The following is a 16658-nucleotide window of genomic DNA, read 5'->3' on the forward strand; positions in this document are numbered from 1 at the left end:
CTTTGTTCTAGTTCTGTGAAAAATGTTGTTGGAACTTTAATAGGGATTGCATTGGATCTATAGATTGCTCTAGAAAATATGGACATCTTAACTATGTTAATTCCTCCAATCCAAGACCACAGAATATCTTTCCATTTCTTTGTGTCTTCTTCAATTTCTTTCAACAACGTTTTATAGTTTTCAGTGTACAGATCTTTCACCCCTTTGGTTAAGTATATTCCTAGGTATTTTATTCTTTTTGTTGCAATTGTTAATGGGATTGTATTCTTAATTTCTCTTTCTGCTGCATCGTTGTTAGTGTATAGAAATGCAACTGGTTTTTGTACTTTGATTTTGTATCCTGCAACTTTACCATATTCATCTATGATTTCTAAAAGTTTTTTGGTGGATTCTTTAGGGTTTTCTATATATAAAATCATGTCATCTGCAAATAGTGACAGTTTCTCTTCTTCCTTTCCAATTTGGATTTCTTTCATTTCTTTTTCTTGCCTGATTGCTCTGGCTACGACTTCCAATCCTATGTTAAATAAGAGTGGTGAAATTGGGCATCCTTGTCTGGTTCCTGTTCTTAGAGGGATAGCTTTCAGGTTTTCACCATTGAGGATGATATTAGCTGTGGGTTTGTCATATATGGCCTTTATTATGTTGAGGCACTTTCCTTCTATACTTATTTTATTCAGAGTTTTTATCATAAATAGATGCTGTGTCTTGTCAAATGATTTCTCTGAATCAATTGAGATGATCATGTGATTTTTATTCTTCATTTTATTAATGTGGTGTGTCACATTGATTGATTTGCAGATGTTGAACCATCCCTGCATCCCTGGGATAAATCCCACCTGATCATGGTGTATGATCTTTTTAATGTATTGTTGTATGTGATTTGCTAGTATTTTGTTGAGGATTTTTGCATTCATGTTCATCAGCAATATTGGTCTGTAATTTTCTTTTTTTGTGTTGTCCTTGTCTGGTTTTGGTTGGCTTCATAGAATGAGTTAGGAAGCTTCCCTTCCTCTTCAATTTTTTGGAAGAGTTTGAGAAAGATAGGTATTAAGTCGTCTTTGAATGTTTGGTAGAATTCACTGAGAAAGCCATCTGGTGCTGGACTTTTATTTTTTAGGAGGTTTTTGATTACAGTTTTGATCTGCTTACTGGTGATTGGTCTATTCAAATTCTCTATTTCTTCTTGATTCAATTTTGGAAGGTTGTATGGTTCTAAGAATTTATCCATTTCTTCTAGAACATCCCATTTGTTGGCATGTAGTTTTTCATAGTATTCTCTTATAATGTTTTGTATTTCTGAGGTGTTCATTGTAATTTCTCCTCTTTCATTTCTGATTTTATTTCTTTGAGCCTTCTCTCTTTTTTCCTTGGTGAGTCTAGCTAAAGGTTTGTCAATTTTGTTTATCTTTTCAAAGAACCAGCTCTTGGTTTCATTAACTTTTTCTACTGTTTTTTTAGTCTCTATATCATTTATTTCTGCTCTGATTTTTATTATTTCCCTCCTTCCACCTATTTTGGGCTTTGTTTGTTCTTCTTTTTCCAGTTCCTTTAGGTGCACTGTTAGATTGTTTATTTGAGATTTTTCTTGTTTGTTGAGATAGGCCTGCACTGCTATAAACTTCCCTCTTAGAACCACCTTTGCTGTATCCCATAAATTCTGGCATGTTGTATTTTCATTTTCATTTGTCTTCAGGTATTTTTTGCTTTCTCCTTTGATTTCTTCACTGACCCAATCGTTGTTCAGTAGCATTTTGTTTAATCTCCATATATTTGTGGCTTTTTTGGTTTTCTTCCTATAGTTCATTTCTAGTTTCATACTGTTGTGGACAGAAAAGATGCTTGGTATTATTTTAATCTTCTTAAATTTATGGAGACTTGTTTTGTCGCCTAATATGTGATCAATCTTGGAGAATGTTCCATGTGCATTTGAGAAGAACATGTATTCTTCGGTTTTTGGATGGAATGCTCTGTATATATCTACTAGGTCCATCTGTTCTAGTGTGTCATTTAAGGCCAGTGTTTCCTTATTGATCTTCTGTTTGGATGATCTATCCATTGGTGTAAGTGGAGTGTTAAAGTCCCCTACTATTATTGTGTTACTGTATATTTTTCCTTTTATGTCTGTTAATAAGTGTTTTATACATTTAGGTGCTCCTACATTGGGTGCATAGATATTTACGAGTGTTATATCCTCTTGTTGGGTTGTTCCCTTGATCATTATTTAGTGCCTTTGTTGACCTCTTGTTACAGTTTTTGTTTTAAAGTCTATTTTGTCTGATATGAGTATTGCTACCCCAGCTTTCTTTTCATTGCCATTTGCATGAAGTATCTTTTTCCATCCCCTCACTTTCAGCTTGTGAGTGTCTTTAGGTCTGAAGCGTGTCTCTTATATGCAGCATATATATGGGTCTTGTTTTTTTATCCAATCAGCAACCTACGCCTTTTAATTGGAGCATTTAGTCCATTGATGTTTAAAGTAGCTATTGATAAGTATGTACTTATTGCCATTTTTTAACTTTTTTTCCTGGTGTTTTAGTAGTTCTTCTCTGTTCCTTTCTTCTTCTCTTCTCTTGCTCTCTTCCCTTGTGGTTTGATGGCTTTCTCTAGTATTATGTTTGGGTTCCTCTCTCTTCGTTTTTTGTGTATTTATTATATGTTTCTGGTTTGTGATTACCATGAGGTTCATATATAGTAATCTATATATATTAAGTTGATGGTCTCTTTAGTTTGACCTCTATCTGAAATCTCTACTCTTTTACTCCCCTCCTCCCACATTTTATGTTTATGATATCATATCTAACCTGTTTTTTGTGCATTTGTATCCATTACTCTCTTATCATGGAAATAGATAATTTTTCCTATTTGTGGTCTGCTCTTTCTCCCTTACATAAGTCCCTTTAGCATTTCTTATAGGAATGGTTTCTTGATGATAAACTCCTTTAATTTTTGCTTCTTGTAAACTATTTATATCTCCTTCCATTCTGAATGATAACCTTGCCAGGTAGAGTATTCTTGGCTGTAGGTTTTTTCCTTTTAGTACTTTAAATATACTGTGCCACTCTCTTCTAGTCTGTAAGGTTTCTGCTGAGAAGTCAGCTGACAGCCTCATGGGGTTTCCATTGTATGTAACGTGTTGTCTTTCTCTGGTGGCTTCTAGGATTCTCTCTTTATCTTTGATTCTGGACATTTTAATTACCATATGTCTTGGTTTGGGCCTCTTTGGGTTTATCTTGTTTGGGGCTCTCTGTGCTTCCTGTACCTGGATGTCTGTTTCCTTCCTTAGGTGAGGGAAGTTTTCAGCTATTATTTCTTTGAATAGAATCTCTGCCCCTTTGTCTCTCTCTTTTCCTTCTGGGACACCTATAACACAGATGTTAGTGCACTTGATGTTGTCCTAGAGGTCCCTTAGACTGTCCTTGTTCTTTTTAATTCTTTTTTCTTCTATTGTTCAGCTTGGGTGATTTCTCTAGTCTTTCATCCAGTTCACTAATCTGTTCTTCTGTATCCTCTACTCTGCTTTTAAGTCCCTCTAGTGAATTTTTCATTTTCAGTATTGTATTTTTCATTTCTTTTGTGTGTGTGTGTGTGAGGAAGATCAGCCTTGAGCTAACATCCATACCAATCCTCCTTTTTTTTTTTTTTTTTTTTTTGCTGAGGAAGATCGGCCCTGGGCTAACATCCTGCCCATCTTCCTCCACTTTATATAAGACACCGCCACAGCACAGCTTGACAAGCGGTGCATCAGTGTGCGCTCAGGATCCAAACCCTGGGCCACCACAGTGGAGCTCACACACTTAACTGCTATGCCATGGGGCTGGCCCATATTTTTCATTTCTGACTGTTTCTCTTTTATATCTTGCATTTCTCTGTAGACATTCTCACTGAGTTCATCCATTCTTCTTCCAAAATCAGTGAGCATCTTTATGAGTCTTTGTTTGAACTCTCTGTCTGGTAGATTGCTCATTTCTGTTTCATTTAGTTCCTTTTCTGGAGTTTTGTCTTGTTCCCCTACTTGGAACATATTCCTTTGCCTCCTCATTCTGCCTCTTTCTCTGTGCTTGTGTCTATGTATTAGGTAGGTCAGCTACATCTCCTGATCTTGGAGAGGTGACCTTATCTAAGTGATGCCTTATGAGGCCAAGCAGTGTGCTTCCCTCTTGTCATCAGATCCAAATATTCCAGGAGTGACTCCTGTGTGGGCTACATGTGTCCTTCTGTTGTGGCAGGGTTGCTCTTGCCGTAGGTGCCCAGGGAGGCTGAGCTGTCCCCCTGGCTGGCTGGTTGTAGTGCTCAGCTCTGTGTAGCTTTTGTGGGCACTTCAGTCTCTTTATCAGGTGTGGGGAGCCCCAGAGCAGTTGGCTACAAGGTCTAATAGCACATTCCTGTTTCAGTTTTTCTATTTCTATTTTCTATTTCTATATCTATATTCAGTTTTTCTATTAAGTGAGTAGGCCGCCAGCGTATCTGGTTGTTAGGCTCAGGGGCTTACAATTGCTATAAGCCTCCAGCCCATAAGGCTCTTGTCAGCTCTCTGAGGAATGCAGCTGGGTGGCATTGGCCTCAGGCAGAGGAGCACCCAATTGTTTCAGGCTTTGGAAGGTGGGGCTGATCCCCTATGTGGCTCTTTGAGAAGCACAAGTCTTCTGCAGCTGACAAGCCCTGCTGTCCACAGGGCCACATGCACAGTCAACACAGTCCTGCCCTGTGCATGCATCCCAACCCCCTGGAGTGGACCCAGTCACTCCAAGGCAGAAGCCCCACCCACTCCACCAACGCCCCACACTCTCCACCCACTCCTCATGCACATCCTGCCCCAAGAGGTGGACCCACTTGCCAGGATACAGAGAAGCCAAGGAGCTCACTTAGCAGGCCCACAAGTTGCCCGAGGGCTTGTTGTTGGGTGGGGACAGTCCCTAGGGCAGGCTGCTTTCCTTGGCTGAGCTGGATTAAATCCTCGCTCTACTGGGTGGGGCAGACCCTGTGCTAGCAGGCCACAGGGAGAACTCCAACAGCGTCTGCCAGCATCTGTTTCAGCATGCCCACACTAGGATACAGCAATGGCCATCGCCAATGTCCCAGTCCCTGGAGAGGTCTCACATCTCACCAAGATGCACCCAGAGCCTATCAGGTGAGTCTCTTTTCAGGAAAGGACTGTGAACTTTTCTTTCTGGTGATTTTAGGTTGCTTTCCAAAACAGGTGAGTTTGTGCATGGGCCCTTTAAGAGCCGGCTTTAATTTTTTGTGCCCTAGCTTTTCTGGGGGTATTCCCCATTGTTGTTTGTGGCCAGCAAAACCATATATTATAACACTAGTCTTGGTTGTGCTGGGGTCCAAATAATGCTTACAGCAGAAGTGCTCCCCAGCTCAGGTCCCCCACTCCTCCAGGGAAGGCTGCATACTTTGGATTGCTCCCGGATGGCCATGAAGCATTGTGGCTTGTGAAGATGGCATTTTTTCTCTCCAGAAGCTAATTTATGCCTCTTTCACCTCAATTAGGATTGTAGTTTGTTACAGGGGCTCCTCTTATCCAGTTTTAAGTTCTCTCTCAGGGGTAATTTTTCCAAGAGTAGTTGTAAAATTGGCTGTGGCCATGGGAAGAGGTGAGCTCAGAGTCTGCCTGTGCCGCCATCTTGTCTTCAGCCAACACCATACTTAACGGTGAAAAGCTAAAAGCCATCCTTCTGAGAACAGGAACAAGACAAGGGTGCCCACTCTTGCCACTCCTATTCAACATAGTACTGGAGGCTTTGGCCAGAGCAATTAGGCAAGAAAAAGAAATAAAAGGAATCCAAATTGGAAGGGAAGAAATGAAAGTCTCACTGTTTGCAGATGACATGATTCTATATACAGAAACCCTAAAGAATCCATCAGAAAACTATTAGAAATAACCAACAACTATAGCAAAGTTGCAGGATACAAAATCAACTTACAAAACTCAGTTGCATTTCTACACACTAATAATGAACTAGCAGAAAGAAAAGTCAAGAATACAATCCCATTTACAATCGCAACAAAAAGAATAAAATATCTAGGAATAAATTTAGCTAAAGAAGCTAAAGACCTATGCACTGAGAACTATAAGACATTATTGGAGGAGGGCCGGCCCCGTGGCTTAGCGGTTAAGTGCGTGCATTCCACTGCTGGCGGCCCGGGTCCGGATCCTGGGCATGCACCGACGCACCACTTCTCCAGCCATGCTGAGGCCGCGTCCCACATGCAGCAGCTGGAAGGATGTGCAACTATGACATGCTACTATCTGCTGGGGCTTTGGGGGAAAAATAAATAAATAAAATTATAAAAAAAAAAGACATTATTGGAGGAAATCAAAGAAGATTCAAAGAAATGGAAAGATATTCCATGCCCATAGATTGGAAGAATGAAAATAGTTAAAATGTCCATATTACCTAAAGCAATCTACAGATTCCAATCCAAAACAGAATCCCAATGACATTACTCACAGAAATAGAACAAAGAATCCTAAAAGTTATATGGAACAACAAAAGACCTCGAATAGCCAAAGCAATTCTGAGAAAAAAGAGCAAAACTGGAGGCATCATAATACCTGACTTCAAAATATACTACAAAGCTATAGCAATCAAAACATCATGGTACTGGCACAAAAACATACACACAGATCCATGGAACAGAATTGAAAGCCCAGAAATAAAACCAAACATCTATGGACAGTTAATCTTTGACAAAGGAGCCAAGAACATACCATGGAGAAAAGAAAGCCTCTTCAATAAATGGTGTTGTGAAAACTGGACAGCCACATGCAAAAGAATGAAAGTAGACCATTATCTTTTGCCATACACAAAAATTAACTCAAAATGGATCAAAGAAGTGAAGGTAAGACCTGAAATCATACAACTCCTAGAAGAAAATATAGGCAGTACGCTCTTTGACATCAGTCTTAGCAGCATCTTTTCAAATACCATGTCTACTCAGGCAAAGGAAATAAAAGAAAAAATAAACAAGTGGGACTTCATCAGATTAAAGAGCTTCTGCAAGGCAACAGAAACCGGGAATAAAATGAAAAGACAACACAACAACTAGGAGAAAATATTTGCAAATCATATATCCAATAAAGGGTTAATCCCCAAAATATACAAAGAACTTACACAACACAACAACAACAAAACAAACAACCCAATCAAAAAACAGGCAGAGGATATGATCAGACATTTTTCCAAAGAAGATATACAGATGGACAAGAGGCACATGAAATGATGTTCAACATCACTAATCATCAGGGAAATGCAAATCAAAACTACACTAAGATATCACCTTACACCCGTTAGAAGGTCTAAAATCACCAAGACAAAAAATAACAAGTGCTGGAGAGGTTGTGGAGGAAAGGGAACCCTCATACACTGCTGGTGGGAATGCAAACTGATGCAGCCACTATGGAAAACAGTATGGAGATTCCTCAAAAAACTAAAAATAGAAATACCATACAACCCGGCTATCCCACTACTGGGTATTTATCCAAAGAACTTGAAATCAACAATCCAAAGAGGCTTATGCACCCCTATGATCATTGCAACATTATTCACAATAGCCAAGAAGTGGAAGCAACACAAGTGCCCCTCGACTAATGAATGGATAAAGAAGATGTGGTTTATATATATACACAAATACTACTCAGCCATAAAAAAAGACAAAATCATCCCATTCACAACAGCATGGATGGACCTTGAGGGTATTATGTTAAGTGTAATAAGCCAGACAGAGAAAGACAAACACTGTATGATTTCACTCACATGTGGAAGAGAAACTAACACATCAACAAAGAGAACAGATGAGTGGTTACCAGAGGGGAAGGGGGTTGGGGAGTGGGCATAAGGGGTTAAGGGGCACATTCATATGGTTACTCACGAATAATAATGTACAATGGAAATTTCATTTATGACCTCAATAAACTTAAAATATATATATATTTGGTTAAAAAGGATGACAGATTTTTATGGAACAATACTTATCTATTTAACCAAAGTGACAAAGAGATTTTAAAGGCAAACACAGAAAGTTACACGGTTCTGAGCAAAACCTAGCTTTTCTAAGTAATTGAAGACTTGATAAAAACAAAACACAGAATGTTTGTTTCCTAGGCAGATTACATTAAATGTAAAGAAACTTTGTTTACAGTTTCTTTTTTGTGTGTGTGTGTTTGAGGGAAATCAGCCCTGAGCTAACATCCATGCTAATCCTCCTCTTTTTGCTGAGGAAGACCAGCTCTGAGCTAACATCTATTGCCAATACTCCACCTTTTTTTTTTTTTCCTTCCCCAAAGCCCCAGTAGATAGTTGCATGTCATAGTTGCACATCCTTCTAGTTGCTGTATGTAGTACGTGGCCTCAGCATGGCCGGAGAAGCGGTGTGTCGGTGCGCGCCCGGGATCCGAACCGGGCTGCCAGTATCGGAGCGCACGTACTTAACCACTAAGCCACCAGGCGGGCCCTGTTTACAATTTCTTATTAAGAGCAGACAAATAATCTGAGAAGACTTTGTGGGGTTTTTTTTGTTTATTTTATTTTATTTATTTTTTCCCCCAAAGCCCCAGTAGATAGTTGTGTGTCATAGCTGCACATCCTTCTAGTTGCTGTATGTGGGACGCGGCCTCAGCATGGCCGGAGAAGCAGTGTGTCGGTGCACACCCGGGATCCGAACCCAGGCCGCCAGCAGCGGAGCGCACGCACTTAACCGCTAAGCCACGGGGCCAGCCGACTTTGTGTTTTAATAGAGAGAAAAACCAAATTTTAATTTTGTACCAGTCTACTTTTGATATTAAAATTCATTTTTAAATAAATTCATTTTAATCTTAGCCAGCTTGACCACACATCAAAATTTCTTTTTAAAGATTCCTCGGGGCTGGCCTGGTGGCCCAAGCGGTTAAGTGCGTGTGCTCCACAGCGGCGGCCCGGGATTCGCTGGTTCAGATCCCGGGTGCGCACCACCACACCGCTTGTCAAGACATGCGGTGGCGGCGTCCCATATAAAGTAGAGGAAGATGGGCATGGATGTTAGCCCAGGGCCAGTCTTCCTCAGCAAAAAAGATGAGAATTGACAGATGTTAGCTCAGGGCTGATCTTCCTTACAAAAAATAAAATAAAATAAAGATTCCTTATTCATAAACCTTCTACAACTTTATATGTCTATTTCGGGTTTGTCCAATCTCTTTCTTTCTTATTTTGGAACTATCATTTTATTTTAAGACAAAATTACTTTCTTATTTTCCTTTAACAAAAATGCTTCTTCAGGGCCGGCCCTGTGGCTTAGCGGTTAAGTGCACGTGCTCCACTACTGGCGGCCTGGGTTCGGATCCTGGGCGCGCACCAGATGCACCGCTTCTCCGGCCATGCTGAGGCCGCATCCCACATACAGCAACTAGAAGGATGTGCAGCTATGACATACAACTATCTACTGGGGCTTTAGGGAAAAAAAAAAAAAGGAGGAGGATTGGCAATAGATGTTAGCTCAGGGCCAGTCTTCCTCAGCAAAAAGAGGAGGATTAGCATGGATATTAGCTCAGGGCTGATCTTCCTCACAAATAAATAAATAAATAATGCATCTTCATCCTTCACACTTTCTCTTACCGAAAACACGTATCCTACTTTCCTTGTCTACTTTTCATATATAATTGTTTTCTTAATTTCAAAAACTTACAAAATTTATCTAAAGAAAGAACTGACGTGAGGCAGTTGTTAGAGAATAATTACGCATTTTACTCTTGGAGGATAGCATAATTGCCTATGCATTACATTAAATGAGTATAAACTCCTTCTATACAATATAGTTAAACCATCCACTCTTTTGAAATGACAGTATGAGATTCACTCGTGTCTACAGGTTCATCCTGACATTGCTCTGCTCAACTGGGAATAACAGAACAGGCAGAGGCAACAAGATCCCCACATTCTTGCTGAAGAGCGTTGCTCTAGGTTGAGTAGGCAGAATAAAGATTTGACAGATGGAACAACAACTTCTAAACTGATGGCAGAGCTATAAATACCTGGGAAGCCACCATCAGAATTCTCAGCCTTGGAAGCAGTTATAAGAAATGGGGGACTTCTTCTAAATAAAGATCGCTGCCTGGCTGTAAATCTGAAAAGACAAGGCAACAAAGTGTGAGCCTCTCAGAGAGTGATTACAGCCTGGCCTTGAAGAGTTGTCAGTGTGTGTGCAGGACAGAAAGGGTGGTTGTTCTTGTATTGGCCTCTCCATCGGGCCACACAGAACTTTCTGTTGCTCAGTTTACTGTGGTATAAGAGCAGTGGCTTCAGATCATTCCATAGCAAGACACAGAGTGTATATTATGGTCTAGCATATACTTATGTATATAAAACCATATAAGTAACTGAAATAAAAATTTAATAAGCTGACATGTATTTCCTATTTTTAGTATATGCCATACATGTATTCTATTTTTCATTCTATGAAATTATTCATTTGTTTATATATAATAAATAAATTTATATTAAATTTATCTATGTATTATAGATAAAATTGAAGATATATATTATCCATTTCTCTATTTTGATAAATGTAGACACTGTGTACATTCTCTATTTAAATAAATGTTAATCATAATTTATCAATGATCTGTGAGCACAGTTTGAAAAATAAGAAGTTACAGTAAATCCTTCCAGAGTAGGAGGAAGCTCCATGAGATTCCATCGCTTCTCATCTGTCAAAGGGGCGCCTGCTGCTCTGCCTGCGTTCTCTCCGCATCGATGCACACAGTGTGCGTAGAGTGAATTTACATCTCTTACTCTAAGTGTTCTGCATTTTCTCTTTGCTTCATTTGTATTCTCAGCTCTTCTTCCCACTTTTTTTTTTGTGTGTGTGTGTGTGAGGAAGATCAGCCTTGAGGTAACATCCATGCCAATCCTCCTCTTTTTGCTGAGGAAGACTGGCCCTGGGCTAACATCCGCGCCCATCTCCCTCTACTTTTTTTTTTTTTTTCCTTTTAGCCAGATAGACCTTTATCATAATTTAATGTTTTCCTCTCACATTTTCCATCATCAAACAGTTTTGTTCAACTCAGATTGAATTTTCCACCACTGGCTTTTCTTCTTAATATTATACCTCATCTGTTCTATGAATCTTTATCTAATAAATTGTATTTACCACCATATTATCAACAGTTAGTTTACAAGTTTCACAGAGTCTTTGTTCATCGCAAATTTTTATATCTTAGATTTCTTTTTTTATTGTGAAATTTTTATTGTACATTTTTGTTTATCAGTCACCATATAAGTGCAGCCCTCCACCCCTTGTGCCCACCCCCCACCCCCCTTGCCCCTGGTAACCACCAAACAGTTCTATCTGTGCGTGTGTTGGTTTATCTTCCACGTATGAGTGAAATCATGCACTGTTTGTCTTTCTCTTTCTGGCTTATTTCACTTAACATAATAACCTCCAGGTCCATCCATGTTGTTGCAAATGGGATGATTTTGTCTTTCTTTATGGCTGAGTAGTATTCCATGGTATATATACCACATCATCTTTATCCATTCATCAGTCGAGGGACACTTGGGTTGCTTCCATGTCTTGGCTATAGTGAATAATGCTGCAATGAACATAGGGGTGCATAACATCTTCCTCTACTTTATATAGGATGCCACCACAGCATGGCCTGACAAGCGGTGCGTTGGTGTGCTCCCAGGATCCGAACCCGGGCCGCCAGCAGTGGAGCATGTGCACTTAACCACTACGCCACAGGACCGACCCCATTCTTCCAACTTTTTAAAAAGCTATTTGCAATCTTTGCTTTCCAATAAAAACTAGGAAGCAGGCAATTGTGAACCGTCGTATAGTAGAAACCATAGTAGATTAGCAAACCCATAAACACATTTCATAATTTCTAGAAGCATATTTCTCTTCACAGAAAACTTTTCAATGTGGCAAAAAACATGTCTATTGATAACCCAAATATTGCTTGTCTCTCAGAAAAAGAATTAGAAAGCTAGAACTAGACGAACTGATGTTTAGTAATCAATGTCTCAGTATACCGTTCTACCCAAAATGATTAGACAGTCAATGAATATCTATTATTTAGTTTAACTTAGTATAAACTCTTATCTTATTTACATTTATTTAAACACTTGTTTTTAATAATTGAATTAGGACTAGACAGTAAACAGCTAACTATCATCCCAAGTCATTCCCCCTGCAGACAAATTCCGCAACAGAAACAGCAGGAGCCTACTCAGCCAGTAAACCCAGGTAGAAATAGTTGTATGTTTGCTTTACATGCAATACTGATAACTCGGAAGATGTGTCTGTTTTTAGTAAACCAACAAACTTAAAACTATTTTTTACCACAGATTATCTCAAATCACTTGGTCTTTTTTTGTGTGTGTCTGAGGAAGACCAGCTCTGAGCTAACATCCATCGCCAATCCCCATCCTTTCTCTCCCCAAAGCCCCAGTAGATAGTTGTATGTCATAGCTGCGCATCCTTCTAGTTGCTGTATGTGGGACACGGCCTCAGCATGGCCGGGGAAGCGGTGCGTTGGTGCGCGCCCCGGGATCCGAACCAGAGCCGCCAGTATCAGAGCACGCGCACTTAACCGCTAAGCCACGGGGCCGGCCCTCAAATCACTTGGTCTTGAAAAACATTTGGGTTAGTGTCTATATTTCTGAGAGTTTTAGGAATACTTAACATATATAAATGTTTAATTTTGGCAATACCAACCAGAGGTAGAAAAAATATCATATATAGGGAGACAAACATACATAGACATACAGATAGACACAAACAAAGGTCTTTAAAACTTTTAGCCATGTCTCAGATGCAAAACTTGACAGAATAGTTGGATCCAAATAGTGTTTCTGGCAGATGGACTAAGTTAAGATTACCTGCTCAGATGGCCAGAGATTTTTACTAAAGATTTTTTTTTTTGCATGCTGTAGGGATCCTTTTTAGAGCTGTTTTTGAAGTCATTTTATCTTTTAGAAGCTTCTGCATACCTATCAAAGAATGCACTCCATTGTCTCTGAGAGGTTTGGAATCCTCTCTTTTAAGAGGGACCCTTAAGGTGGACTTATCTGAAACAAAGTTTCCCCAGAATGGCCATTACAATTCCAAATTATCTCAAAAGTTCATCCATTTCTACTTGCTTAGTTTTAGATCTCTTACTTTCTAACTGTGCATGCAAATAAACTAATTTAGGTATTTCAAGTGAGCCCCATTGGGGCTAAGGAAGTTTTAAATATCCCTGAGTAATATGGGTCCATTGAGGTAAAATTACAAGAAGAGGGACCATATTCTTTAAACATAAATCCAGCTGGAGTTCCTAAGGAAGGTTGATCAGTTATGGTTGTTCTAGAACAATTGTTCCCCATAATTTAGAGAGGGGTGTTCTCGGATGACCAAGGCAGGAGGGTATATGTTCTGGGTCAGGTATGGGCTGTTGTGTGAGGACCACTTCCCAGAGTGTCACCAATGGGCTGTTGGTCTCTCTCTTTTACGTGTCTCGGAGATTCTCGAGCACCGAGTGCTGTCAGGTTGCTCAAGGTCCTAGGAAAACCAATCCTTTATGTGTACCTTCCGGATGACCTTATGAAAGTCCTTGTGACCCAAGAATGGGGTATGTCCTTCTGTTGGGAGGCCCTGTGAAACTGCTGTAGGTCAGGGACAGAGTCCTGACACTTCCACTAGGTTTCTAGTCACCTGGAAACAACCCAAAGAGGGTCAGAGGGAGCAATGTCTCTGCTCTTCGGAGTCAGAGGAGTCTCATTTGCATAAGAGGAGAAACTAAGAGGTCTGCACTGAAGAACAGCTGAATTTCAAATTGTGAGAGAATGTGGCCACTTGAATAAAATGAAAAACTACTAGCGCTACAATAACACTCACCAAGAAATGTCCTTAAACCCAAACCTCCACCTAGTTAAGGTGAGGATGGAATCCTCCCCTCCAGAGGAGTGAGGGCAGAACCAGCTAGTCACCCAAATAAAACATGCTCAGAAACTCAACTGAAAATAGAAGCTTGGATTCAGGAGAACTTACCACTGGAACTCCGAGGCTCTCTGGTGGAAACCGAGGTACCTTCCACGTGTCTGTGGCAGCACCAGTGTCCAGGGTCACTTGCTCTGGATCCTGCCAACTATGCCAAGAAATGTCGACCAAGGAAAAATTCACTACAATTCAAATAGCAGATATTTATTTGGGCAATTAGAATTGCCATTTGGGAGACACAGATTCAGGCAGAAACCCAAAATGTACTGCAAGAAAGACAAAGGAGGCAAGGGTTTATAAAGGCAAAAAGATAAACTACACAGGTTGTTTTGCAAAATTTGTGATTGGTGCTGCAACAACTGCTACTTCTTGGCTATACGTGATCGGTTGCTAAGACCACCTCCAAGGCAGAAAGTTCTTATCTACAGGAGTAAGCATATTTCTTGAGAGAAGGGAAAGATGACAACAGTGAAGCACAGTTCAAAAGTTACATCCCTCTGGGTAGAGACATGGTGTGCGCGCATTGGCTTCATTTCCTTAATGGCCTCCCAGCCCCATTTTAGAAGCCTTGACATATGTTACTCCATTTTGTTGTCTCTGTCCACAGAGAAAATAAAATTCTGTTGGTTAAGCCACTCAGTCTGTGGTATTTTGTTCTGGCAGCCCTAGCTGACTGAGACAGGACTCACTCTCCTGGAGAGATGTTGCAGGGAGGTTTTCTCCTGGTTTCCCTGGCTCTCCATCCCCCTCCTTCCTAGTGCCAAAGCGATCTTTCTAAGGGCAGAACTCAAGGCACTGTTCAGAGGTTCAGAGGGTCTGTTTGCACATTTGGAGCAGGAAGGTGAATCTTCGGGGTAGGAAGGGAACAAGGTCATCTTCCAAGAATATGGAGAGAGAAGTTGGTCTGGAGTTTGAAAAGATCACAGGAAGTTTCAAATAATTTTTTGAGAGAGGAGATACAGCTGACTAAAGAAATGTAGATTTTAATGATCCAGGTGGGGTTGGTGATGAATTTGTAATTAAGGCTTTCTGTTGAAAGCTAGGAATGATTTTCCTGACTGCTTTGATTATGTCATTGGTTAGATAATCAGATGGAAGTGGCCTTGCAGACCACTTAGCTCCCCAGCCCCCATTCTGTAAATGAGGAAGTTGGGGGGTTTCCCCAGGTCACAGAGCTGACTCTGACCACACTGGGGCTGAGGAGTTGAGTGCCACATCAGGCCTCCTGGGAGACACACTCTGTGAAATGCAGGGTGTCTGGACTTAAGGAAGGCACAACGATAAGATGGTTTTGAAAATGGTGTGGTTGGGTGGATTCCAGAGCACTTCCCAGAGTGTTGAGGAATTTTCCTCTGGAGGAGGGAGTTCCTTGTCACTGGAGAAGTTCTTTCTGGAACTGAATGCCTCCTTCTGGGGTGATATGGGGGGACTGCTGCGTCATGTCCATCTTTGATGCCCTGCTGACTCTGAGTTTGGTGCTTGTATAGTAGAAAACAGGACTTCAAGTTCTTGGGCTTGTGCATTAGAATTTAGGGTGGACAGGACACCTCAAGTTTCATTTGGTTTCCTCTCTGTATTCATAAGGATGTGTCTACAACTGGACAAGTGGTTCATGTCTGTACAGTTAGGTCCCTGGCAGGAAACAGATGGTACATTCAGAATAGGTACTTTGGGGAGAATTTTTTTTTTTTTTTGTGAGGAGATCAGTCCTGAGCTAACATCCATGCCAATCCTCCTCTTTTTGCTGAGGAAGACTGGCCCTGGGCTAACATCCGTGCCCATCTTCCTCCACTTTATGTGGGACCCCGCCACAGCATGGCCTGACAAACAGTGCATCAGTGCGCACCCAGGATCTGAACCCGGGCCGCCAGCAGCAGAGCTCGCGCACTTAACCACTATGCCACGGGGCTGGCCCCAGGGAGAATCTTTTAAAAGGTACTCTTTATAATGGAATGGGCAGAATTTCAGGAAACCTCCAAAGGGCAGCGCAGTGTCCCAGCATTCGGGGTGTCTGGAGCCATCACCTCCTAGGCTTGAAGGGGGGAGGGAAGGGAGTGGTCACTAGAAGTTGACAGGGTAGCTTTATGAGGAGCGCTGGCTGCTGAAAGCTGTGCCCTTGATAAGTGGCCTCCATCAACCCCTGGTGGTCTGGCAGGGAGGGAGCCCGGGAGGGAGCCCCGACCACACTTTCTTCTAACCTCCGGGTCTTTGCTGCTGCCTGCCACTGGCTGGAGCAAGCAGAAGCCAGAGGGCAAGGAAGCCCTTTGATGCAGTCCCCATGGTCAGCCTCCTGGAGCCCGGAGCTGGATGGAGAACAACAGAGGGTAGATCCAGAGGACAGCTGGGGGACACACAGTGACCGCCAGCACTTGGGCCACAGTGAACTGTGTCCTAGTCCACTTTTCCTTCCCCCACTCTATCACCTTTTACTTTACTCTTTGGTCAAGACACAATCAAAAACTGCAGTATTGGGGGCCACCCGGTGGCACAAGTGGTTAACTGCGCGCTCTCCACTTCCGCAGCCCAGGGTTTGCAGGTTCGGATCCCGGGTGCGCACTGACACACCACTTGTCAGGCCATGCTGTGGTGGCATCCCATATAAAGTGGAGGAAGACAGGCATGGATGTTAGCTCAGGGCCAATCTTCCCCAGCAAAAAAAGAGGAGGATTGGTGTCAGATGTTAGCTCAGGGCT

This window comes from Ceratotherium simum, chromosome 35 (assembly GCF_057802395.1).
Source record: "Ceratotherium simum simum isolate JZ-2026a chromosome 35, ASM5780239v1, whole genome shotgun sequence".
Classification (NCBI taxonomy): Eukaryota; Metazoa; Chordata; class Mammalia; order Perissodactyla; family Rhinocerotidae; genus Ceratotherium; species Ceratotherium simum.